The sequence below is a fragment of the Heterocephalus glaber genome, unplaced genomic scaffold (genome assembly GCF_053883595.1).
Source record: "Heterocephalus glaber isolate CG9 unplaced genomic scaffold, H.glaber_assembly_v1.0 deba00001452, whole genome shotgun sequence".
Taxonomy (NCBI): Eukaryota; Metazoa; Chordata; class Mammalia; order Rodentia; family Bathyergidae; genus Heterocephalus; species Heterocephalus glaber.
The window spans coordinates 18,466,084-18,491,348 of NW_028258302.1; the positions used below are offsets into that span (position 1 = coordinate 18,466,084).

At 37.7% G+C, this 25,265-nt stretch overlaps 1 protein-coding gene and 1 pseudogene across 8 annotated transcripts in view; both read left to right on the plus strand.

The window, feature by feature from the left end:
* LOC147827256 (C-C motif chemokine 5 pseudogene) lies at positions 1-25,188 on the plus strand (annotated as a pseudogene).
* Luzp1 (leucine zipper protein 1) overlaps positions 1-25,265 on the plus strand; it is a 91,028-nt gene that overhangs the window by 13,931 nt on the left and 51,832 nt on the right. The window lies entirely within an intron of this gene.

Sequence of the window (25,265 nt, forward strand, 5' to 3'; positions counted from 1 at the left end):
TTCTTTTAATTCTTTTGGGAAGATCCCCAGCAGGGGAATAGCTGGGTCAAATGGGACCTCTAAGCCTAGTTCTTTGAGGTATCTCCATACTGATTTCCACAGTGGTTGCACCAGTCTGCCCTCCCACCAACAGTGGAGAAGGGTTCCTTTCTCCCCACACCCCTGTCAGCATTTGTTATTAGATGATTTCTTTTTTTTTTTTCCTTAAATTCTTTTATTGGTACATTTTAGGTATACAGTTTGTTTACATTTATCATTGGGTGTTTGTACCTGTACATGATGTATCTTGGTTCTTATTTTTTCCCCATTACCTGTGCACCCTTCCCTATTTACATAGACATCATTTCCATTTTTTTTTCTTTTCTCATAGTTTTTCCTTTCCCTCCTTTCCTTTCCCCTTCCCCTCCCTTCACCCCTTAGTCTTTGGACCTTTTTTCATATTTCAAATTATCAGTTATTCATTTTAATCATTTTAATCCTTATTTACACTTTCAGTTTCTCACAGTAGAGAAACTATTCCGTATTTACACGTGTGCCCTATTTATTTCACTTACGAGTATGGCCTCAATATGCATCCTTTTAGCTATAAATGACTCTAATTTTTCATTCTTTATGGCTGAGTAGTACTCCATAGTGATTTCTTAATAGCAGCCATTCTTTCTGGGGTGAGGTGGAATCTCAGTGTTGTTTTCATCTGCATCTCTCGAATAACCAGTGATGTTGAACATTTTTTCATATATTTATTTGCTGCTTTTACTTCTTTGTCTGAGGAATGTCTGTTCATTTCAGATGCCCATTTTTGAATTGGGTCTTTGAATTGGGGGGTCTGATTTTTTTCAGTTCTTTATATATTCTAGATAGTAAGTAGTCCTTTGTCTAAGGTACAGTTGCTGAAAATTTTTTCGCACATTGTAGGTTGTCTCTCAGCTCTGTTGGTGGTTTCTCTTGCAGTGCAGAAGCTTTTTAATAAGATCCCAGTTGTTGATTCTTTGTGCAAGTTCCCGTGCCACTCAAAGTCTTTTCCTATACCAATATCTTCAAGAGTTCTACCTAACTTATCTTCCAGCAAATTTATTGTTTTTGTCCTAATATTTAAATCTTTAATCCACTTCGATCTTAATTTAGTGCATGGGGATAGGTATGGGTCTAGTTTTAATCTTTGGCAGGTTGAAATACAGTTTTTCCAACACCATTTATTAAATAGGCTATCTTTCCTCCAATGAGGATGGTTGGCTCCTTTGTCAAAGATGAGGTGGCTGAGCATATCTGTAGGAGTTTTTAAATATTGAGTAATTTAGCCTTATTTTCATAAATGTATTCTAGTATTTTTTTAGTGACTACGCTGACTGCTCTAAGTGGTCTGTTCCGCTGCTGATTTGTGTCAAAATGACAGTTTGTAGTTTACTAAGATGACTCTGGCCTAAAGTCTCTGAGAGTTTCATAGACTAGAGTTTTACAGTGATGGATGGATAGGATTTAAATAGGCAGAAAGAGAGGAAATTTTCTAGACCAGGGCAAAGCAAGGGCAAGGATATTGAAATTGGAAGAAACCTGTATTATTGGTTGGACCTGATCCAGTATTGTTTGATCCAATAATACAGTTTAGGTTGTGGACTAGGAGGAGATAAGATTAACGAGGTAATGTTTGGTCAGGTTATCAACAGCATTAAGGAATTTGGACTTGATCTTGCCAAAATTTGGCAATTATTGAGGCTGACAGACTGGGCAGTAACTTGATGTGCTTAGAATATAGACTAATCAATCAGGAGATGTTATGTAGATTACTGGAAAGGAGGCCAGTTAAGGACTTTTTTTTTTTTTTTTTAGAAATTCAGGTATGAATACTATCAGGGCATGAATTTAGGGAATAGGGTGGGGAAAAAAAGGGGATAGATTGGAGAGATTTTGAAGAAGGGAGAGATAGGACTCAATGATGGTGTAGAGAAAGAGGACAAGAAAATTAACTGTTAACATTATGAGATTGGTAAAACAGACTTTCTTGTGATATTCATAAAAGTTGGAAAAGGAAAGAAGACCACATAGCCTCTTATCTGTTGTTCTAAAATTTCTTGCTAACTACGTTACTTTACATCTTCGTGTTTCATTAGGTTTATTTGAGAGATGTTAAGATTCTCTAAAATTGCTCTAGGATTGATCTGGAAGTTATTTTATTTTGTAAGTGCTCATTTGGAAAAAAATGCAGGGCATGTTGAACCACCAAATGTGTAAGTTTAGTTATGGGAAATTGTATCCTATTAAATACTATCACCACTAATTAGATTAACTATCAAGTAGAGGGAATTTTGGGGATGCATTTATTATTTTAGGATTTTTAAAAACAATTTGTCTTCTGTGTATTAACTGTAGAATAAACTTTCAGCTTGATGGTTTAGTTTACAGTAATACTGGTTAAAATAATCCATTTCTGTTTTTATAGTCTATTGTAGTAGAACATATCATATACTATTTCTGTAGGATCTACTAAGTATATCACAGGTACTTGGGATGTATTAACATTTTAATCTTTACAACTGTTTCATGAAATAATACTGTTGTATTATTTCTGCTTTACAGGCGAGCAAAGTGAAGCTCAAAGTGAAACGTCCCTTAGGGGTACTTGTAAGGTTAAAATACTAGATTGCTTTTTCCAAAGCCCATGTTCTTTCTGCCTTTCTGTCCTTGGATTAGCCATCATAAAAATAGGAATAAAGCCGGGGATTTAGCTCAGTGGTTTCGCCACCTGCTGCGCAAGCGCAAGGACCCAAGTTCAATCCCCGGTACCAAAAAAAAAAAAGGAATAAAGAGTGGGTTAGTTGAGATTACTAATTAGACAGTAATTTTAAGTCAATGAAGTGTTACCCAAATATTAACTACTGCTTCCTATGCTTTTCCTTCCTGTTTATGAAAGGCCAAGTAGGATTTGTAGCCCTAGTTCTGGTCATATGGCATTCATTTATCTTTTGGATAATGTTCTTCCTATCCTTTTGTAGAACTCTTTAACAAATCCTAATTAAAAACAAATGTACATTTCAACAAACAAACATAAACTGTTGACACAATCGAGCAAATTCTTAGTCTGGGCAAATGAAATTAAAAGATGTTTTAAGAGTCTAGCTTCTGGGAAAGTGGGTTTTGAAGATCATTCTTTTTGAACAAGGTGGACTGGTTAGTTCTGAAGACTCATTGTTTGGGGTACCTAGCACTTTTTTTTTTTTTTTTGGTACCGGGGATCGAACTTGGGTCCTTGCGCTTGCGCAGCAGGTGGCGAAACCACTGAGGTAAATCCCTGGCCCATCCTAGCACTTTTTGTATATCTCCTCATCTCATTCCCTGAGCAGCCGTATAGTTCTTTAGCTTATTTTTCTTCATCTTTGCCATTGTTAATTACTTCAAGCCACATTGAAGATGAATTTTCTTGGGCTACATATCAAATATAGTATGGTTAATGTGTATAAGTAACAAAACTCCCTTTAAAATATTTTTATAACATGAAAATGAAATAATGTGAGCCTAAGTTGAATAATTAAAGAAACTTACATGTCTGCTTAATAACAATAAACATCTTTCTCCACAGGTACACACATATGTGGGAAGGTTGGAATAATGTTATTGATAATCACTGCATTTATTCAACAGATTGCATAAGTGCATGTAAAGTGTGATATACCAGGTTTCACTTCAACTGTGTGGTGGCCAGGAGGCAAAGTTAGCACTCAACCTTTCCTATGCAGCATTCCTTTGTCGCCTACCCAGTTAACATTTAAGTACCAAGCAATTGAGTCATGAAAAATATCACTTTTAAAAGTCCCATAATAATGTTAAAAGTTTACAGTCTTGGGTGTGTGTGTGGATGCCCGTTATTAGCTGTCCAGGGCTGAATGTGGGCCTGTGGGCCATGGGTTGGACGTGCCAGGTTTAAACCAGCGTTTTTTTGGTACAGCTTCTAGTTTTTCAGTCCTTGCTATATGCTCTCATTTTTGTTGTTTTGTCTGCTTACTTTGAATCAGTTTTCTTTATCACATTGTCTAGTTTTCACTCAACTGAACCTAGGACCTTTGCACCGAGCTACATCCTCAGCTCTTTTTTTTTTTTTTTTTGGTACCAGGGATCGAACTCGGGTCCTTGGGCTTGCGCAGCAGGCGGCGAAACCACTGAGCTAAATCCGCGGCCCTTTTTAAGTTCTTTTATTGGTACATTTTAGGTATACAATTCGTTTACATTTATCATTGGGTGTTTGTACCTGTACATGATATATCTTGGTTCTTATTTTTTTCCTCATTACCTGTGCGCCCTTCACCCCCTCTGTCCTTCCCTATTTACATAGATTTCATTTCCATTTTTTTTTCTTTTCTCATAGTATTTCCTTTCCCTCTTTTCCTTTCCTCTTCCCCTCCCTTCACTCCTTTGTCTTTGGACCTTTTATCCTATTTCAAATTATCAATTATTCATTTTAATCATTTTAACCCTTGTTTGCACTATCAGTTTCTCACACTAGAGAAACTATTCGGTATTTACACATGTGTGTCCTATTTATTTCACTTAAGAGGATGGCCCGATATGCATCCATTTAGCTATAAATGACTCTAGTTTTTCGTTCTTTATGGCTGGGTAGTACTCCATTTTATAAAAAACCCACATTTTCTTTATCCAGTTTCCAGTTGATGGGCACTTGGGCTGCTTCCAGGCTTTAGCTATTACAAACTGTGCTGCTATGAACATGGATGCACATATATCACTGTGGTATGATTCTTTTAATTCTTTTGGGTCAAATGGGGCCTCTAGCCCTAGTTCTTTGAGGTATCTCCATACTGATTTCCACAGTGGTTGCACCAGTCTGCCCTCCCACCAACAATGGAGAAGGGTTCCTTTCTCCCCACAACCCCACCAGCATTTGTTATTTGTTGATTTCTCGATAGCCATTCTTTCTGGGGTGAGGTGGAATCTCAGTGTCGTTTTCATCTGCATCTCTCAAATGACGAGTGATGTTGAACATTTTTTCATATATTTGTTTGCTGCTTTTCATCCTCAGCTCTTTTTAAATTTTTTATTTTGAGACAGGGTCTTGCTAAGTGGTTAAGTTGTCCAGGCTGCACTCATACTTGTGATCATCTTGCCTCAGCCTTCCAGAGGGCTGGAATTACAGGCATGTGCTGCCATACCTGGCCACTGTCAGTCACTTAACATTTTTCTTATTTCTGTCTCAGTACTTAACTGTAAATACACTATCAGAAGATCCAATTATGTACTCAGGTATTTTCATAGCTATTTTGTCTTCCTTATTTGCCATATTTAAACTACTGATTGGGAGTTAGAAACATTTGCTGACTCCATTTAACCTGCTAAGGTCATTTTACCTTGTAGCTTGGCTGGTTGCTGGACCCTGGTCCTCATCTTGTGGCCTGTCCTCACTAGCAGAGAATGGGTGGAGTAGATTGGCCCTGTGCATCTTGTAGTGCTCTGCACCCTGTGGACTTTTAAGTAAATAATTGATTGCCTTGCCTCTTTTCCTGCTTTCTCTTCCTTTCTCTCCAACCTTCTTGTGGCTTGTGTATAACATAGATTGCCGGCTTTTGCTCTTGACTCAGATTAAAACTATAATATATTTAAAAATCTCATGTCTTTTTCAAAGCATACTTTTGAAAAGAGTGATAAGGACTAAATCCCTGTGGTAAATTCTTGTTGGATTTGAAATGCCCTAAAAATATGGGAAAGTTTAATGAATATCAGTTAGTGGCTTTACTGAGAAAATTTTTGTGATCTTTTAGTATAGATTTCATAGAAGGGTGTTTCTGAAAAAAATAGATGAGATTCTATGATAGCAAAAATAATTACAGTGAAAATCTCAGTATTAGAATTCCCAAACTTGTTTTCAGGAGTCTTTGCTAAAACAAAATTGCACTGTGACATTTCCTTGGAATTTGTTAAGATTTTGACCTGGTTTTGCTAATACCATTTGAGAAAGTGCAGAGGTAGCAGGGAATGAGTAGCATGAGCAAATGTAGAGTAGACTAATACTATTTTAGTACACCAGTTTTTTTTTTTGAGATGACATGAGTTTTTGAGAAGGAAACAGTACTGAGTAATGCCACTGTTTTGTTGTTCTACATTAAATGATCTTCTAAAACTTGCTTCCTGAAACTTTTGCTGTTAAGAGATTTGAGTCATTCTATGTTCTCAAATGTGTATCACCATCTCTAACAAGGAATGTAATTATTCAATCCAGAGAGATGACAAAAAACTTTGGACTTAGCCTGGAGATTCTGGCTATGTCCTCATTATCTATGTATATGAACTTCAGCAAGAAGTAACTAATTTCTAAGAAGGTAACTACCACTGTATTTAATTGGAGATGTTCTGATAAAAAGCCATACACACTAACTTTCTTTCTTTTCTTTTTTTTTTTTTTGTCACCGGAGATCGAACTCGGGTCCTTGCGCTTGCATAACAGGCATTGAAACTACTGAGCTAAATCCCAGGCCCTAACACTAACTTTCAAAGTTCCTTTGCAGTCAGGAATGTGACAGTTTGGTTAGGAATGTAACTTAGTGGTCCAATGATTGCCTAGCCTATGGAGGGGCCCCTCTGGGTTTGAAACCCAGCACCACAAAAAAGAAAAAAGAAACATGACAATTTGGATTAAGAGATCAGAGTTTACAATATTATCATTACATGTAAGAAATATAGTGTAGCTATAAGTTAAAAATGATAGACTAGATGCTCACGTCAGCTGCAATGTTGCATATATTATAAAATTATTAGAAAATATTACCAAAGAATGGAAATGCTAAAATGTGAAACTCAGTGTGCTATTTCGGGGTTACAGGGTACCTCTGGGGCAAAAGCTTTTAGATTTCTGTTTACATGGAAAGTGGTAAAGTGGTAAAGAAGAATGAAATAATAATAATAGTAATAATTAATGATAACGTTTAGCACTTACTCTGTGCCAGCCACTATTCTGAGATGAATTTATAATCCATTAGTTCTTAAATTTTATGTAGTAGGTATTATCCCTATTTTATATGAGGATGCTAAAGTGCAGTTAAGTAACTTGCCGGTATTGTAAATAACATTGCCTAGGTCTGTTTGATTTTGGAGCCTCCATATCCACATATATTATCTCACATTTCAATCTCAGCATGCATATAGATGAGCTGGCTGTGGTGGTGCGTGCCTATAATCTCAGCATTCTAGGAGGCTGATGCAGGAGGATTGAAAGTTTGAGCTCAGCCTGGGTAAATTCCGTGACCTAGCAAGACCCTGTCTAAAAATAAAGGGCTGGGAGTGTAGCTCTGTGAAGGCCCTCTCCAGCCCTCTCTAGCCTTCAGTCAGTCTCCAGTACGTATCACCAAAAAAACAAATAACAAAAACCAAAACAACAACAACAAAAAGGTCTATGATGGGAATAAAGTAGAATTTAAATATTTGCTGACAAATTAGGCTAGTGTGTTTGCTTCCTTAAGCCATGTGCTGTAATATTCTAACATAGTATACATCACATATGTTAATTTAGTAACGTATACTCAAATTTATTGACCTAGATGGCCTAGGTTTGAATTCTAGTTCTGCCATACATTCTGAAAAATAGGGTTAACATATCTGTCTCATATTGGGAGAAATTAAGTTAGTTCATGCAAAAGACTTAGAATGACATGAAGTAAATGCAGTAGTTAGCTATTGCATTAGTATTATGCTTTTAAGTTTTTCAAGTCCTTTAACATTTCTTTCAAATAACATTTCTGTGAAAGAGATAAGGTCTAGAGTCTTGTTTTTAGTCCCATTTTACGAAAAGAATTACATAAAGGAATTTGTCTAAATGCATATGAACAAAATTAAAGGGAATAAGATTTGAAAAATTATTTAACTGGGTGTGGCATCACATACCTGTAATCTCATCTCTTCTGGAGCCTGAGGCAAGAGGATTGCTAGTTTGAATCCATCCTGGGCTAATTTAGAACCTATCTCTATAAAAAAAAGGACTGAGGGTGTAACTCATTGGTAGAGTGCCTGTCATGAATAAGGTCCTGGATCCTGGGTCCTGGGTATCACCAGTATTACAAAAGAAGAAGAAAAAAGGGGGAAGAAGGATTATTTAACCCTAATCTGAAATGGAGGAGGGAGGCTTGGGATAAGTGTTCTAATAGCCACTTCTCTTGTATAAGCAGGACGAACCTGTGTTTTTTGGAAGACCATTCCCAGATATTTCTGCATCATTACTGTGTTCTAGTTATCTAGTAAGTGGAGAAATAGCATTTGAAAGATACTGGATTTTCGGGGAACTGGGAAACAGCTTCCCTTTCTTGGGGGAAAAGAAAGATTAAATGAATGGGAGACATGAGCTACCAGTATGATTTATTACTGTCATAAGAATTTTTTCATGGATTTAACTCTTGAACTGCTTCAGCTGAATCCCACCCTTTTGTGCTGTCAGTTTGTGCTAGTCCTTCATAGGCGTTTTTGGAGTCTAAGTGCTTAGGTTTTTTTTCTTTTTTAAACAGCTTTATGCTACAGTACTTCATTCATCTCAGCTGCTAGCACCTGATTTTGGCGCAGTATGGTACTGCATGATTGCTGCATTGCTGTAATTAGATCTTGGTCAGACCTTCTTATCTCTGATGAATTTTTCTTTGCATCCCTTCCATGGGCGCATCTATGAGAGGACTGGAGGCTCTTCATAGTCTTTGAAAAACCTGAAGAGTTTTTGAGGAGCCATCTTGTGTTGGGATTTCTTTTTTGGCTAGCATTTCTCCATCTGTAGCCTTCCCTTATGTCAAATACATAGAAACAATGTCTTTCGCAAGTGTTATACCTCTCCATGCAAGGGACTGTTATCATACATGTAGGCAGTATGAGAATCAAAGCATATTGAATTAGATCGAATAATGATTGAAGATAGTTGAAGATGAGTGGAAGAGAGCTTTAGAATTGGAGGCTTTGGATTTAATTTCAGGCTGCTTTTTAATACCAGTCAATCCTGAGAAAATTGCTTAGCTTCTCTGAACCTCTTGTTTTCTTATCTGTAAAACAGAAATACTTAATTCTTAGAAGGATTAAATGAGATAGTGAATTTATTATAATAACCTAGAAGAATGCATGACATTGGTTGTACAACCCTTTGAATGTATTTTTTTTTTTGGTACTGGGGATTGAACTCGGGACCTTGTGCTTGCGAGGCAGGTGGCGGAACCGCTGAGCTTAAATCTCTGGCCCCTTTGAATGTATTTTAAAAGGCCACTGAATTGCACACTTTAATTTTATGGTATGTAAGTTATATCATAGCATACGAGATGTGATCAAAATGTACAGTGATGTTTTAATTTTAAAAATTTATTGGATTAAAAGACACCTTGTTACTGTTCCCCAACCCCCTCTTTAACCATTTTTTTGGTAACTTTCTGAAACAGTTCTAGAAGTTGTCTTTGGTGAGCATCATTAATTGTATTGTTGTGGCTGCCCTGATGTCCTAAATCAGTTCAAAAGCTGGGTGTGGTGCACACCTGTAATCCCAGCACTCTGGGAAGTTGAGGCAGGAGGATACCAAGTTCAAGCTCAGCCTGAGCAATTTAGCAGCTTAGTGAGACCCTGTCTGAAAATTTAAAAAGTAAAAAAAGGGGGCCGGGGATTTAGCTCAGTGGTTTCGCTGCTTGCTGCCTGCTGTGCAAGCACAAGGACCTGAGTTCAATCCCCAGTACCAAAAATAAATAAATAAATAAATAAATAAATAAATAAATAAATAAAAGGATGGAGGATGTAGCTCAGTACAAAGCCCCTGGGTTCAATTGAGTGAATACTAGACATTGTGGTAAAGAAAACTGATCCAGAGTCACCTTGGCTAAAGTAGTACAGTCAGCAATAACAATAGCATCAAATACAACCTAGAAAATGACAAACTGTGGTAACTATTAATTTACTACCTTTAACCATATGAACTAGATTTGTGGTTATATAATGAAATCTAGAATGAATCCAAAAATTGTATGGAATCAATAACCCCTAATATGGTAATTTTACCCTTAGGGGAGAAGATTTAAAAGGGGTTAGGGAGGAGAAAACAGAAACAGAAGAGGAAGAGATCAGGAGCAAGGCTGGAGGACAAACTTTAGGAAACTGGTGAAGAAGACAGGTGGGAAAGAGAAAAGGAAGAAATAAAAACAAGAACAGAACAACAACAAAAATCTAGAAACCGTGTTCAAATAATCAAGAAAAAACAAAACAATAACCACAAAGGAGGGGGAAAAAGAAAGAAAAAAACCCAGCCAATTCAAGCAATTCACAGTGCTTGGCTGCTTTTTTGGAAACTCCCCTGGAGGGGGCGCTCCCTCTACTAGCCCTGGCTCCCTATAAAGGGCCAGGCCACTTGGCAGAAGATGCCCACTGAGGATCCCGAGATAGCATCTGTGTCTGCCACAGCTCTGCCTGCAAGTACCATGAAGGTCTCTGCAGCTGCCCTCTCTTGTTGTCCTAACTGCTGCCACCCTCTGCGCTACTGCATCTGCCTCCCCACATGCCTCAGACACCACTCCTTGGTGCTTTGCCTATATCCCCCGGCCATTGCCCCGCAACCACATCACGGAATATTTCTACACCGGTGGCAAGTGCTCCAACTCAGCAGTCGTATTTGTTACCCGAAAGAACTGCCAGGTGTGTGCCAACCCAGAGAAGAACTGGGTTTGAGAGTACATCAGCTCTTTAGAGATGAGCTAGGAGAGGGAGCATCCTGAACCTGACCTTGTGTAAACTCAGATGCTGTGCCTTGCTCTAGTCTTAACCAGCTTAGGAAGCTTCTCAATTGCTACTCCCATTCATCCTTGGGAGGGCATGGGTTTTACTACAAAGCAGCAATAATAATGGCTTCTCCCACTTAAAAGCCTAAAAGAGCTACTGTGGCCCTGCCTTGGCATGGGAAGTCTCTAGGTTTCCAGCTTCAGGCCTCTCACCCTGCCCACAACTCAGTGACAAGGAAAGAAATCAGCATGCCGCTCAAGGCAAAGAAGTAAGACTGGGCTCCCATTAGAATTTCCAGTGGCCAGTGTGCCCATCTTTAGCCTGCACAATGGCTGGCTGGCCAACATTAGAAATCAACTTTTCATTAAAATTTTCAGTGTAATTACAAAAAAAAAAAGAAAACTGATCCAAAGTAAAAATTAAAAAATTGTTTTACCTTTCATGTTCATTTGACTTTGGGGAAGAGCCAGAAGTTGCATGGTGCCAGGGTGCCAGATCCTGTGCATAATGTGGATGAGGACACACTGTAACGTTTTTTTTTTTTTGGTACCGGGGATCAGGTGCCAGAACCACTGAGGTAAATCCCCAGCCCTACTGTAATGCTTTTATGAGCTTGCCTTTCCATTGGATGGCGTTTGTCAGTGGCATTAACTATACTTTTGATCAAGTAAAGACACTCACAAAAACTGACTTCTAGAGTTGCTTCAGAAAGTGGCAAGAATGAGGGATAAGTGTGTTTGAAGTGAGGGGGGAAGGATTTTGAGGAGGATTAATGGCAGTGTGTCTTTTACTGTAATAAGTTAAACATCACTGTATATTTTTATCTCCCCTTGTCTGTATCAGTACTTCTTTTTCTTCTTAGGGTGGAATAATATCCCATTACATGATAGTACCAATTTTGTGTATTCATTAGTTAGTGAACATTTGGGTTGTTTCTCCTTTTTTTTTTTTGGTACCAGGGATTCAACTCGGGACCTTGCGCTTGCAAGGAAGACAGTGGAACCACTGAGCTAAATCCCCGGCCCTGTTTCTACTTTTTGACAGTTAGGAAAAATACTTGGCTATACACATTTTGGTATAGCTGTTTTCATTTCTCATAAGTTTTCATTTATTGGGTATACATCTAGAGTGGAATTGCTGGGTCATATGGTAACTCCGTGTTCAAAGGTTTGAGGAACTACTGCCAGACTTTTCCTATAGTGTCTGGACTATTTTACATACCCAGCAGCAGTGTGTGAGAGTTCCAGTTCTTTTACATGCTTACAACACTTGTTACTGTCTCTTTTTTATTCTAGTCATACTAATGTGGGTGTGAAATGGTTTTTTTTTTTTTTGTACCGGGGATCGAACTCGGGTCCTAGCGCTTGTGCAGCAGGCGGCAAAACCACTGAGCTAAATCCCTGGCCCTGAAATGGTTTTGCTTTGCATTTATCTGATGACTAAAGATATTGAGCATCTTTTAATGGTCTTACTGGTCAACTGTGTACTTCTTTGGCAAAATGTCTATACATATCCTTTGCCTATTTTTTTTCTTTTGGTACCGGGGATCGAACTCAGGACCTTGTGCTTGCGCGGCAGGCGCCAGAACCACTGAGCTAAATCCCCGGCCCACTTGCCTATTTTTTAAAATTGACTATTGTTGAATTTTAAGAATTCTTTGTATAGCCAGGCATGGTGATGCTTGCCTGTAATCCCAGGTACTCAGGAGGATGTGGCAGGAGAAATGCAAGTTCTTGTCCAGGGGAACTTAGTGGGACCTTATCTCAAAATAAAATACAAAAAGGGCTGATGATTTAGCTCAGTGGTTCCGCCACCTGCCTTGAAAGCGCAAGGTACCGAGTTCGATCCCCCGTACCAAAAACAAAACAAAACAAAGGGCTGGCATGTGACTCAGTGGTAGAACACTTGCCTAGCATGTTTGAAGCTGTGAGTTCAATGCCCAGTGCTGGGGGGAAAAAAATCTCTGTACATTCTGAATACTAGTTTCTTGGATCGAAGATTTGCAGATACTTTCTCTGTGGATTTTTGTATCTTTTTGCCAAGAATACATTGCTTACACAATATTGCTGCCCTCATGCCTGTATTGTCTTTTTAAAATCTGAACGTTCTGAATTCCAAAACAGCCTCAAATGAAGGATTGCTGGTGTGTATTTGTGTTGTTGGCAATAGTTTATTACATGGCTTCTTCTTGAAACAACCCCAGAGAGATTGAGTTTTTGTATTGAATCTTCATTAGTTAATAATGCTTGGCACTCAAGCTGAGTATTTTGGTACACACTTGTAATCCCAGCACTTAAGAGGCTGAGGCAGAAGGATCACCTTTACTTTGAGGCCAGCCTGGGCTGCATACTGAGTTCAAGGCCAGCCTGAATTTCATAGGAAGACCCTGTCTCAAAAACAAACTGAGGGCCGGGGATTTAGCTCAGTGGTTCCGCCACCTGCCTTGCAAGTGCAAGGTCCTGAGTTCAATCTCTGGTACCAAAAAAACCAAAAAACAAAACACCGAACAAACAAAAAAGGCTTGACACTAATTTCCACTACTGTTTTTAATTAATTTTTTGTTTTTTAAAAGAACATGTTTGTACCATGTATTCATTAATATTGGGGAAGATACTTTCTCTCTTTAAAAATAGTTGAGGTTTTTTAGGATTTCTTCTTCCTCCAGTTATTTTGAAAATTTCTAAAATGAAACAGCTGAATGAACAGCCTTATGAGCACCCATATACTTTTTACCTGCACTAGTCTAGTGGTTCTCAAAGTGGCTATGTGTAGACCTGGGGAGTTCCTGAGACCCTAGGAGGAAGTTTGCAGGGTCAAAAATTTCTGCAATTCTAAAAGGTTATTTGTCTTTTTTTGCTCTGGTAACATTTGTACCAGTGGTGAAAAAGAAATCAGTGTTGGATAAAGCTGCTGGTGCTTTAGCAAAATCAAGGCAGTAAGTATCAAATTGTATTAGTAGTAATTATGTTCATAACACATTTGTGGAAAAACAGAAATGCCAGTCCATTTATAAGTGTTCTTGATAAGTAGTTAAAAGTATTAATTTTATTATGTCTTGACCCTTGATTAGGTATCTTTTCAGTATTCTGTGTGATGGGAAGTTCCCATGAAGACCTGTGTATGTCAAGCAAGGTGCAGTGGTTATATCAAGGAAAAACCATAATGTGATTATTGGAGTTGCAAGTTAAACAACCCTTCTCTTTTTGTGGAATATCATTTTTACTTGAAAGAATGGATGGTTAGCTGACAAACTGATTGTTCAGACTTGGGTAGTGATGATGAAACTTGAAGGCCATGTGCCAAACTGCTGCCCAAAACCTACTTATTTATTACAGAGTGCCAGCACTGCAGTTAACCCTGAATACTGAGGTTTTAGTTTAGAAAAAAACCCAACTCTATATTAATATCTTTGTCTTAAAAGATAAACACAGTAACACACGTGCCATAAGTTTGCCACCACTGGACTTGGGTATTTGCTGACATTGTGTTGAAAATGAATGAAATGTAGCTTGTCACCCTAAAGAAAACACCGGTGATATTTATCACCAATGATAAAATTTGAGTTTTCAAGCAGAAATTAGTATTATGGATAACTTTTATTTGCCTCTGTGAGCTTGGCAGCTTTTCAACATGTAGACTTAAAAATGAAATGGTGGTGATACTAACAGAATTGATTTTTTTATATTGTACATTTAAGTGTATTAGCATTCAGAAGGTCTGCATTTCATCAACTCAGTGAACCAATATTTTCCAAAAGACCAATAAATGCTTTTACAGAAGTAAAAGATATATTCAAAGTATAAGATAGGCCAAATGACTTTATGTAACAGTTTGAAAATGTCATTATAAATGGCTTCTCATTTCACATTCAACAAACGTTTAAAAGTACCACTCATGTTATAGCACAGTATCAGAAAATATCTCTAAATATCTTAAAGGCTATTAAAATACTTCCTTTCCAAATACATATTATGTAAAGTTGGATTTTCTTCATATACTTCAAAACATTTTCTTAAAATGATTGAGTACTGTCTGAATCAGCTTCTCTTTCTGAGACTCAATACCTGACAGCCACCTCTTAGAGGTTTATTTTGGCTCATGGTTTCAGATGTTTTAGTCCATGGTTGGCAGGCTCAAATGCAGAAGCTGTGAAAGGACTTGCCTTGGAGAAAAGCTGTTCACATCATGGGCCATGAAGCAGAGAGGGAAAAGAGGAGAGAAGGGAAGGGAGATACTGTATGTTCTTTCAGGTCATTCCCCCAGTGACCCGCCTCTAATTAGGCCCTGCCTCTTAACAGTGGGTCCACTGTGGTGCCTCTTATGACCCAGTCAAAAGCCTTGCCTCTGAGCATGTGAGTTTCAGGGGCCATTCTTGATCTAAACCATAGTAAATCCAGAAGCAGATATGACAGTGCAACAGCAGACCCTCGAGATTTGTATTGTAGAAGTGTAAGACCACTTACTCTTACATATTTTTGTTTTTGCAAAATATTATTTTTTCTTTTTTTTTTTGCTTTTGGGAAATACTTTTCATTAAGGTATATTATGTTAACATATAATAGGTTATTGTTATTTTTAAATCATTACATTTAAATTTTTTGTTTTAATTTCTTATATAATAAATATAAATAGCTATGACCTACATAAATAAGCCCTTTGAGGTCTTCCCTAATTTTTAAGAGTACAAAGAAGTCCTGAGAGCCAGAAATTTGAGAACTTTTGATATTGATTCATAAATGTTAATACTTTGTTTCACTTGCTAAATCTATTTGTCTGCCTTTTATTTTCCTAAGTCACCTCCCCTTCTGTTGCCGAAATATTTGAAAGCAAGTTGCATATGTCATGACCTAAATACTGTCACTCATAGATAATTGAGCATCAATATTTGTACAATATCTACAGCCTGTGCAAATTATCCAGTTGTTCCTTAAATGTTCTTTATACTTTCCTCTCCCTTCAAAATCCACTTTAAGAATCTCTTGTTAAATTTGATTGTCATGTCTCTTACTCTAGAGTTAGGAGTCTATCTAGCTATCTGTAATGAGCCGGATAGTAAATACAGTACTTTCACCTTTGAATGCCATGCTGTCTCTCATGAAAAAAAGCATCTATAAACAATACATAAGTGAATGGGCATGGCTGTGCTCTAATAAAACTTTACTTTTTCAGACCCTTGGTCAGTGACAGGGCAGGGAATGTAGCTCAGCAGCGCAGTGCCTGCCTGGCGAGCACGAGACCCTGAGTTTGAATCCCAGTACCAAAAAAAGAAAAACAATCCACTCAAACTTGTTTTTGGGTATGTGTCTTTAATAACACTTTCCTTTTGAAGAGTCCAGGGCAGTTATAATTCCCATAAATTGGAGTTTGTTTTTCTTCTCAGTACCAGGGATCAAACTCAGGACCTTGCACTTGCAAGGCAGGCACAGTGCCACTGAACTAAATCCCCGGCCCAATTGGATTGTTTTTTCATGCTTAGATTTAAACATTTTTGGTAAGAAATATTAAATAGATGATGCTGTACATTTCCCTTATGTCATATTGGAAAGCACATATTGTTGGTCTGTCTCATTTTTGTTGATGGTAAATTTGATCTTTCCATCCTACAGGTGTTTACTCCCCTTTGAAGTAACCTGTGGTGGGAAGACTGTGAGATAATCTGAATATCCTACTCCCCAAATAAATGGTTTTAGCATCCTCTCACAGTCTTTGCCTCAATCACTTACTAGTAGTTGTGATGAAAAAAATTTTTTTTGAGTCAGGGTCTTGCTGTATAGCCAGTATGGCCTCAAACTTGAGATTCTCATGCCTCAGACTCTGGAGTGCTAGGATTATAGGCATGTACCACCATACCCAGCTCTAAAGTTTTTAATATCTGCTTAAGTAACAGCAGCAATAATAACCAAATTATAATTTCAAAGTCCTCACGTACTTAGAAAACCCTTTTCAGATAATCATTGGTATAATTCTGTGGTTTAGTTTCCCATCATAGACTTGTCTCCCTGGGAGGAGGAATTTGAAAGATTGGGTCTGCATTTGTTGTGCTGAACAGCTGTCCCTTGGAATCAGGGTTCCAAAATACTGTAGAGTCTTTCTCTTCTGAGCCCAAGGCTCCTTAAAATGGGATCTGGCCTACCCTGATTGGAAGATATTTTGGTTTTGGGTGGTTTTTCTTGTTCTTTACCACTGTTGCCAATATTTCCTGTGTTTTAATGATTCAGTTTCTGAATCTTGTAGTATTGTCTAAATTGATTTTTGTCTAATTATATGTTAAAGCTTTATCGAGAGGCAAACCAAGTAGTTATAGCTAGAAAAATGCACATAATGATCCTCTTATGAGAAGCACCCCCCCAACTTCTAATGAAAATTTTCAAACATATAGAAAAATTGATAGACTACTCAGATGCCCCTTTCACCTGAATTCAGTAATTGTTAGGGCAGGGGAATGGGGAAAAACAATCAAGATAGATTACGTAAAGGTGCAAATTTCCAATGATGAATGTCATATTGTATACTTAAAATATACCAATAAAATTAATTTAAAAAATAATTGTTAGCTTTGCCTTCTACTTACATAGCTATTAGTATTTGTATTTTTTTTTTTTCTCCGTACCAGGGATCAAGCTCAGTACCTTGCACTTGCAAGGCAGGTGCAGTGCCACTGAGCTAAATCCCTGGCTATTAGTATTTGTTTAAGTCTAGGGATATAGCTCGGTGATAGAGCATTTGCTTAAGCCTTGGGTTCCATCCCAAGTACCACAAAGAAAAAACAAAAACCAAAAAGTTGCTCCTTCACTACTTGATAAGTTACAGATGTGTAAGCCAGTAGACTAAGGACAGTCTACTACATAACTTCTATACTATTATCACAGCTAAAGTACTGGTTTCTTGTCAGTCCATATTCATGTCTCTAGATTTCACAGGGATGTCTTTCACATTTTTTTGAGAAATATTTTCTATAAGCACAATAGTAGATTGATATGCAGTTGAACAATAAAATTCTCTTTGGTCTCTTGGCATAAAAGAATAATTACTGTGTTTATGTGATACCCTCAAAGTAGCTATAATTAGTTGCCTTTCATTGGTCAATAAAATTAGGTCACCAGACCAGGGGTGGGCAGAGTAGCTTTAGTTTGTGATCAAGTATTGAATGTTGAGAATATGAGTGATGAAGACTGGGGATGTAGTTCAGTGGTGGAGCACTTACTGAGCATGCATGAGGCCCTGGATTCCATTCCTGCACTGCAAAACAACCTCCCCCACATATCCTCAAGAATATTAATGATGATTATGAGAAAATGAATGAAATGACACCTAGCCTTATGCCTGGGTCATAGTGGGTACCAAATGAATGTTTGTTGACTTAAATATGTGATTAGAGAGATACTGGAAAGGGAAAGACTATTTCTGTCCTCATTAATTGAAACTTTATTTGGTGATTCTAGTGCATTTAGTCTTTTAGGCTATGGGAAATAAAGAAGTAGAAAATCTTTATGCTCTTGGGAAGAACTATAATATTAGCTAAGAGGGAACAAACATTCTTTTTCTGGTTAATACTGACTGCCTTCTTTTATATGTGAGGTAATAGTCTAGTCACTGGAATACATGGGAGACAACTCTAGCAAAGTCCTTGCCTTTGTGGAGTTTACGTATTAGTTGGGAGAGACAAACAGTAAACATGAACAGAATAATTTCCAGTAGAGAGTTAAAAAGATTTAATACATCTTGGGAGTAATGGAAGGAGAGAAAGTAACAGCTATGGGATAATCTGAGGAAAGGCAGACAAAACAAAAAGATTCTGGGCCGGGGATTTAGCTCATTGGTTTCGCCGCCTGCTGCTCAAGTGCAAGGACCCTAGTTTGATCCCTGGTACCCCAAAAAAAAAGATTCTAAGGTTGAGTTGGCCTAAATAAGGACCAGGAGGCCAGGGTGTGAAGAACAGAATGAGAAGCATGAGATAGAGTGGTGGAATATGTTAGGAGATGAAATAGGGGAAGGCAATAACCAGATTTGGGTACAGTTCTTAGTTTAAGATGAGAAGCCTCCAACTATTCAGCTCTTTCTAGTGGATGAATATGAATTGCACTCCATAAAGTAATTATAATTGAAGGATTCAGGTCATTGAAAAAGATTTGATTTTCAGAAATTATTAACTTGGTGGATCCTGAGGTTACCCCTCTCTTTCCCTCATTCATGTTTTTTCCTTAAGCAGATCTTTGTTGAATAATTATTATATTAATAATACTGTATGAGTGGGAATACAAGAAATGACAATCCTATACCTTCAAGGAATTTTGTATTATAGTTAGAGTACTACATCACAAACACACCAAGAAGTGTCTGTGAGTATACTCTTAAAAGAGCAAGTTATAAGTCTACCTTAGTAGTTAGTATATGCTTAATCTGCTAAATAGCAGTAGGTACTCAACAGGGGAGAGTTGGTGAGGAGTGAGAATGGATGGATTTCACTGAAGAGGAGATAGCATTAAACTATTTCTTGGATAGCTTTCATGAAATGGAGAAGGGCATTCCAGGCTGGGGATATGTTAAGGCAAAGATAACCTGAGAATTTATCCTCTGGAAATGTACACATTTTCTATAAGGTAGGAAAAAAAGTGGCCAGCATGGCAGGGATTGAGTGGCAGACTAAAGAATTTACACTTTAATCTGTAGTTGTTGTGGGGACTCCTTTTAGGCCTTGTTAGTTACATTTATTCTAAATCTGTTCATTCAGCTAATATTGCTTACTAGATACACTTGAATTCTTTGAAAGTCTCAATAGCTTTGATCACTTGCAAATGTAAAATCAAACTGATTCTGGCGCATGGTCTATATATAGATACAGAAACAAATGCAGAGAATGAATGAATGGGGGTGGGATGGGTTTTTGTTTTCTCCTTTTTGAGACAGGGTCTTGCTATGTAGCCCAGGCTGGCCTTGAACTCACAGCGATCTTCCTGACTCAGCCTCTGGAGGATCACAGGTGTGTGCCACACACCAGGCTTAGGGATGGGATGTTTTAGGTGAGTTTGGTTTGGTTTTTTTTTTTTTTTTTTTTTTTGGTACCGGGGATCGAACTCAGGTTGTTGCACTTGTGCAGCAGGCGGTGAAACCACTGAGCTAAATCCCCGGCCCCTATAGGTGAGTTTGAAAGGATACAATTTATATCACTGGAAGGAGCTGAATAGTTAGAGAGTTTTCTTGCTGAGCGATGGATTGGGGGAAATATTGAATTATAAGAGAGGTTTGCTGATGTTAAAATGTGTGACAAGTTCATTTATCATCTTTATAATCTGAGTTTTGTTAGGACAATGATCATTTGTGTTTGAGGGGCTGCACATAAGGAAATGGTGAGCCTCATGATAGATTTATAATTTAAATTTTTGGTGATACTGGGGATTGAACCCAGGGCCTTTGCACTGAACTATACCCCCAGCCTTTTTAAATTTTTTATTGTGAGAGAGGGTCTTGCTGAGTTGCCATGTTGCCTGGATTGAACTCAAACCTGTGATTCTCCTGCCTTAGCCTCCTGGAATGCTGGGATTGCAGGCATGTACCACCAAGATTTAAAAAAAAATCTTGCTCATTATTTAGAATACAACTACACACACAAAATACTAGGTAGATCCTGAACAATTTCTCTTTACCTTTTCAGATCCCACTGGCTTTAAAAAAGATTTTATTCCATACCAGTCTCAGCAATGTCATTAATAAATGCAGTTCTGACATTAATTAGAACTGATGCTACCTTTTAGGATTGTTGAGTCTTTCCTGTACCTTGCTTATTTTCTTTTTAACTTACAGAGTCCTAAGCCCAACGTATAGGCTTATGCTGATTTTTATTGGCTTCCTCTAACAAGGAGAACTTTTATACCTAGCAGAAATAATCTGGAATATTTGTAATCCTTCCTTAAACAAAACAGTATATTATTGAGGTATATATTCCAGTTCTCTGTTGCCGAGAGACTTAGTAGTGCAGTTGGACAGATAGTATTTACATATAAAAAATTAATAATGGGTAAACCACATCATTCCTTGTGAAGGATAACCTAACTGGAGTTCAAAATGTTTACTTCAGTGCTTCAGATACAAAGGGCTTTTAATAATGCTGACCTTATAGGTTAAGAGTCTTATATCAGGATTTTATTCTGTCACCAAGTTGCAATTCACACTAATAATTATTTTTGTATAACACTTTGCAGTTGTGGTTTTTTGTGTTTTTTTTTTTGTTACTGGGGATCAAACTCGGGACCTTGCGCTTGTGAGGCAGGCGGCAGAACCACTGAGCTAAATCCCCGGCCCTGCAGTTGTGTTTTTTACAGGTGTTGTCGCACTTGAACTTTTAGAGCACCATTGTTAGATGGGGAAGCAAATGCACTTATAACCCCTCCTCCTTTTTTTGGTTTTTGAGACAGGGTCTCCCTATGTAGCCCAAGCTGGCTTTGAACTCGAGCAATTCTCTTGCCTCAGCCTCCCAAGTGCTGGCATTACAGGTGTGTGCCACCATGTCTGGCTATAGCCCTATTTTAAACTGAAATTTAAGGGTTTTTTTGGGTTTTTGGGGGTTTTTTTTGGTACTGGGGATCGAACTGGGGACCTTGCACTTGAGAGGCAGGTGGTGGAACCCCTGAGCTAAATCCCCGGCCCCAGAAATTTAAGATTAATAACTTAAACTCAGACTTCACATCTCTTAGTGTACTAAATGACTGTTTTTTATGGCTTTGTTTTATATCCAAATTACCATAGTGGTGAATTATGTTATGCTGAGTTCCATTCTGGAATAAACCCAAAATAGTAAATTTTTTAACTAAAAAAAGCTGTGTTTCCCATTACTTTTTCCTATTCAAGTAAGTTGAATGAGCTTGATATTCTTTTAAAATTAAAATTGGAATTGAAGAATTTGATCCTAAACAGATCCTTGAGTTACAATCAAAATATCCTGTTTAACTCATGGATTCAGCAAACATTTACCTCAGGTCTTCTGTGTGCCAGGTTTAGTGTAGGGAATGGGAGGTGGGGTGCTTTAGGAATTAAAGTATTAAAGTGAAAAAAAGCAAGAATTTGAAGTCAAGTTGTTATATTGATTTCAGGTCCCAGTCTTTTATTAGTTGGAAATTAATAAACCTCTTGGAATTTCAATTTCCTCATCTCTATAATGAGGATAATACCTATCTTTTAGAATTAGTTTGAGGAAAAGATGAGAGAGAGAGAGAGAGAGAGAACACATGTGAGAGTGCTTAGTATAGTTTTTGCTATATAAGACATTACTGCCCATAGATAAATGAGTAGACAAATATGTGGTGAGTTAGCCAAGTCGACAGGAAGTATTTGGCTGACCTAATGCAGAATAGAATGAAGTGAATTTGGCTGCCAGTATACTGTGTTCTGCTTTTGTTGAAACTTGTAGCTCTCACACTGGTGTTTCCCAATGCAGCATTGGACTTCTCACATAGTAGAGCCATCATTCTTATGGAATGTAAGTTGTTTGGTAAACCTCTGTAGGTTTAAACTTACATTACAGTTCAGTTGGGGGAAATTACACTAGCATAGTGAAGGTAAGGTAACAGGTGCCTCTCTGGATTGGTATCTGTATTCAGTTTTCTAAATGATGTAGCCATCAAAAGCAAGAGTGGCCACCTAGAGTGAAGTCTCATATGACAGTGAGGCCTGTGAACTAAGTGGGATGAAAGACTAACAAACTTACTTGGTTTTCTGAAATGGTGCTTCATTAACTTGTAAATGTTTATAGAGTACAGAACCTGTTATATGTGTATATGCCAAGCACCATTCTGGCTAGAAATACAGTGGCAGAAGTGGGAAAGTCTCTTTTCTAGTAGAGTTACATTCTGGTGATGGAGGTAAATAAATAGAAAGTATAAATCTCAAAAAAATATGAATCTCAAAAAATACAGGAATCATGAAGAGAAATAAAACAGGCAAAGGAGGTGTCAAATTAGAGAATGTGTACTTATTTTTAAATAGGATTTTACTTTAGATAGGATGATGTGAAATACTTCTCCGAGAGGTGACAATCAGAACCCAGAATGAAGTGAATGAGTGGCCCATAAGAAAAGGAACCAAAATATACTATGTTGTAGTCACCATTTAGAACAGTCCTAAGTTACTTTAGGAGGAAGAAGAGAGGGTGAGTACCTAGTTGAGTGATTAAAATCAGCTCATATTTATTCTAAAATATGTCTGCTGAAGGGAGGGAGTGGATCTGGTACTCCTGAAAATCAGCTATCTCTGGGACACACACACTGTATTATGGGCTCTACTTGTCCAGGAAAAGTATATTTAAGCATCCAGGAGACCTAACAGTTTTTGCCCCCTTCATAGTATTTTTGAAAGTATGGTCTTTCAACTGTCGATATCAAAATACAAATGCAGATCTATTGGCTCCACCACAGATCCACTTAGTAAAAATATTTGAGGATAGTAACTGGGTGTTGACAATTTTAACAAGTACCCAGGTAATTTTCTATCTATACTAAGGTTTGAAAATTATTATTTGTAATCTCATTGATAGAAATCATCTTTACCCTAAGCTTAGTGAGTGGGCAGGCAAGTACCTGCTTATTTAAGGTTCTTTTTTTTTGAGGCAGGATCTCGCTATGTAGTTCAGGCTGGCCTCGAATTTGTAGCAATCCTCCTGCCTCAGCCTCCCTAGTGCTGGGATTACAGGCATGTGCCCCCATGCCCAGCTATTTAAGATTCTTTATGCTTCCTTTTGGATTGATTTAATCTCTGATAACACTGTATCCTCTACCTTAAGATGTGTTGTTGAAAAGCTACAGTGATAAAAACAGCATGGTACTGGCTCTTGAACAGACTCCTGGATCAATGGAACAGAGTAGAGGATACAGAAACAGTGCCTCCTAGACTCAGGCATCTGATCTTTGACAAAGAGGCCAAAATCAAAGTAGAAGACAGCCTCTTTAACAAATGGTGCTGGGATAACTGTCTGCATGTAGAAGATTGCATCTAGACCTATCTCTCTCATCATGTACTAAACTAAAATCAAAAGGATAAAATATCTCAGTATTAAACCAGAAACAATCTCCTGGAATATAAAATAGGTAAAACTCTTGAAGACATAGGCATAGCTATGGACTTTCTGAACAGAATCCTAGTTACACAAAAATAGCATCAAGAATCAACAAATTGGATCATATCAAATTAAAAAAGCTTCTGCACAGAAAAGGAAACAGCCAAAAAAGTAAAGAAATGACCTACATAATGGGAAAGAATTTTTGCCAGCTATTCCTCAGAAGACTGGTATCTAGAATATATAAAGAACTCAAAAGAATTAGATACCCCTCCATGAAAGACTCAGTCAAAAACTGGGCAATTGAAATGAATAGACACTTCTCAGAACAAGTACAGATAGCCAATAAATACATGAAAAAAATCTTCCACATCTCTGGCCATTAGAGAAATGCAAATTAAAACAACACTGAGATTCCATCTTCAGAAAGAATGGCTATCAAGAAATCAAACAATAACAAATGCTGATGAGACTGTGGGAGAAAAAAAAGAACATTCTACATTGTTGATGGGAATGTAAACTAGAACAACCACTGTGGAAATCAGTATAGAAGATTCCTTAAACTAAGACTAGAAATTCCACCCAGCTATTCTCCTTCTAGGTGTATTCGCAAAAGAGTTAAAGGCATCATATTACAGGGATAACATGCATACCCATGTTTACAGAAGTACAGTTCATATTAGCTACATCTTGGAAGCAGGCTATATGCCTGTCAACAAATGAATAAAGAAAATGTATTATTTGTACACAGTGGAGTACTACTCTGCCATAAAGGATAAACTTAAGTTATTTATAAGAAAATGGATGCACCTGAGACCAGAATGTTTAAGTGAAATAAATCAAACACACAAGCTTAAATAAAAAATAGAAGATAGATAATAGGAAACAGGGAAATCTTTTTTCTTTTTGGTACCAGGGATCAAACTTGGGACCTTGGTTTGCAAGGCAGGTGGCAGAACCACTGAGGTAAATCTCCAGCCTTTGTTTTGTTTTTTGAGATGGGGTCTCAAGATGTAGTCCAGGTTGACCTTAAATTTGTGTCAGTCTTCCTGCTTCAGCTTCCTGAATGCTGGGATTACAGGCATGTGTCACCAAGCCTACCTCAGGGAAATAGATTTTTTTGAAAGGGAAAGGGGCCAAGAAATGGAGGGAAGGGGGCGGGAGAGGGGAAGAGGATGAAAAAAAAGTGTGTTATGTATATGTACCAACTTCCTTATGATGACTGTAAACATTATGTGTTGCAAACATGTACTAAAAAAAAAAGAAGTGTTGATGAGACAGTAGAAATCCAAAACTTTGTCCTTTTTCCTCATATTATTTTGTTTTCACCATCAGCCACATCCCTTTAGAAGGAATGGCCTCTGAATGAGGAAGGTTGAATTAGCTGTAGTTTGATGTGCTATGTAAAAAAAAAAGCCTGCTCACTCTCAACCCATTTTTTTGGTTCATTGAAATTCTAGCTATTTGCCTGTGGTTGAGTTTATACTTTTAAAAAAGA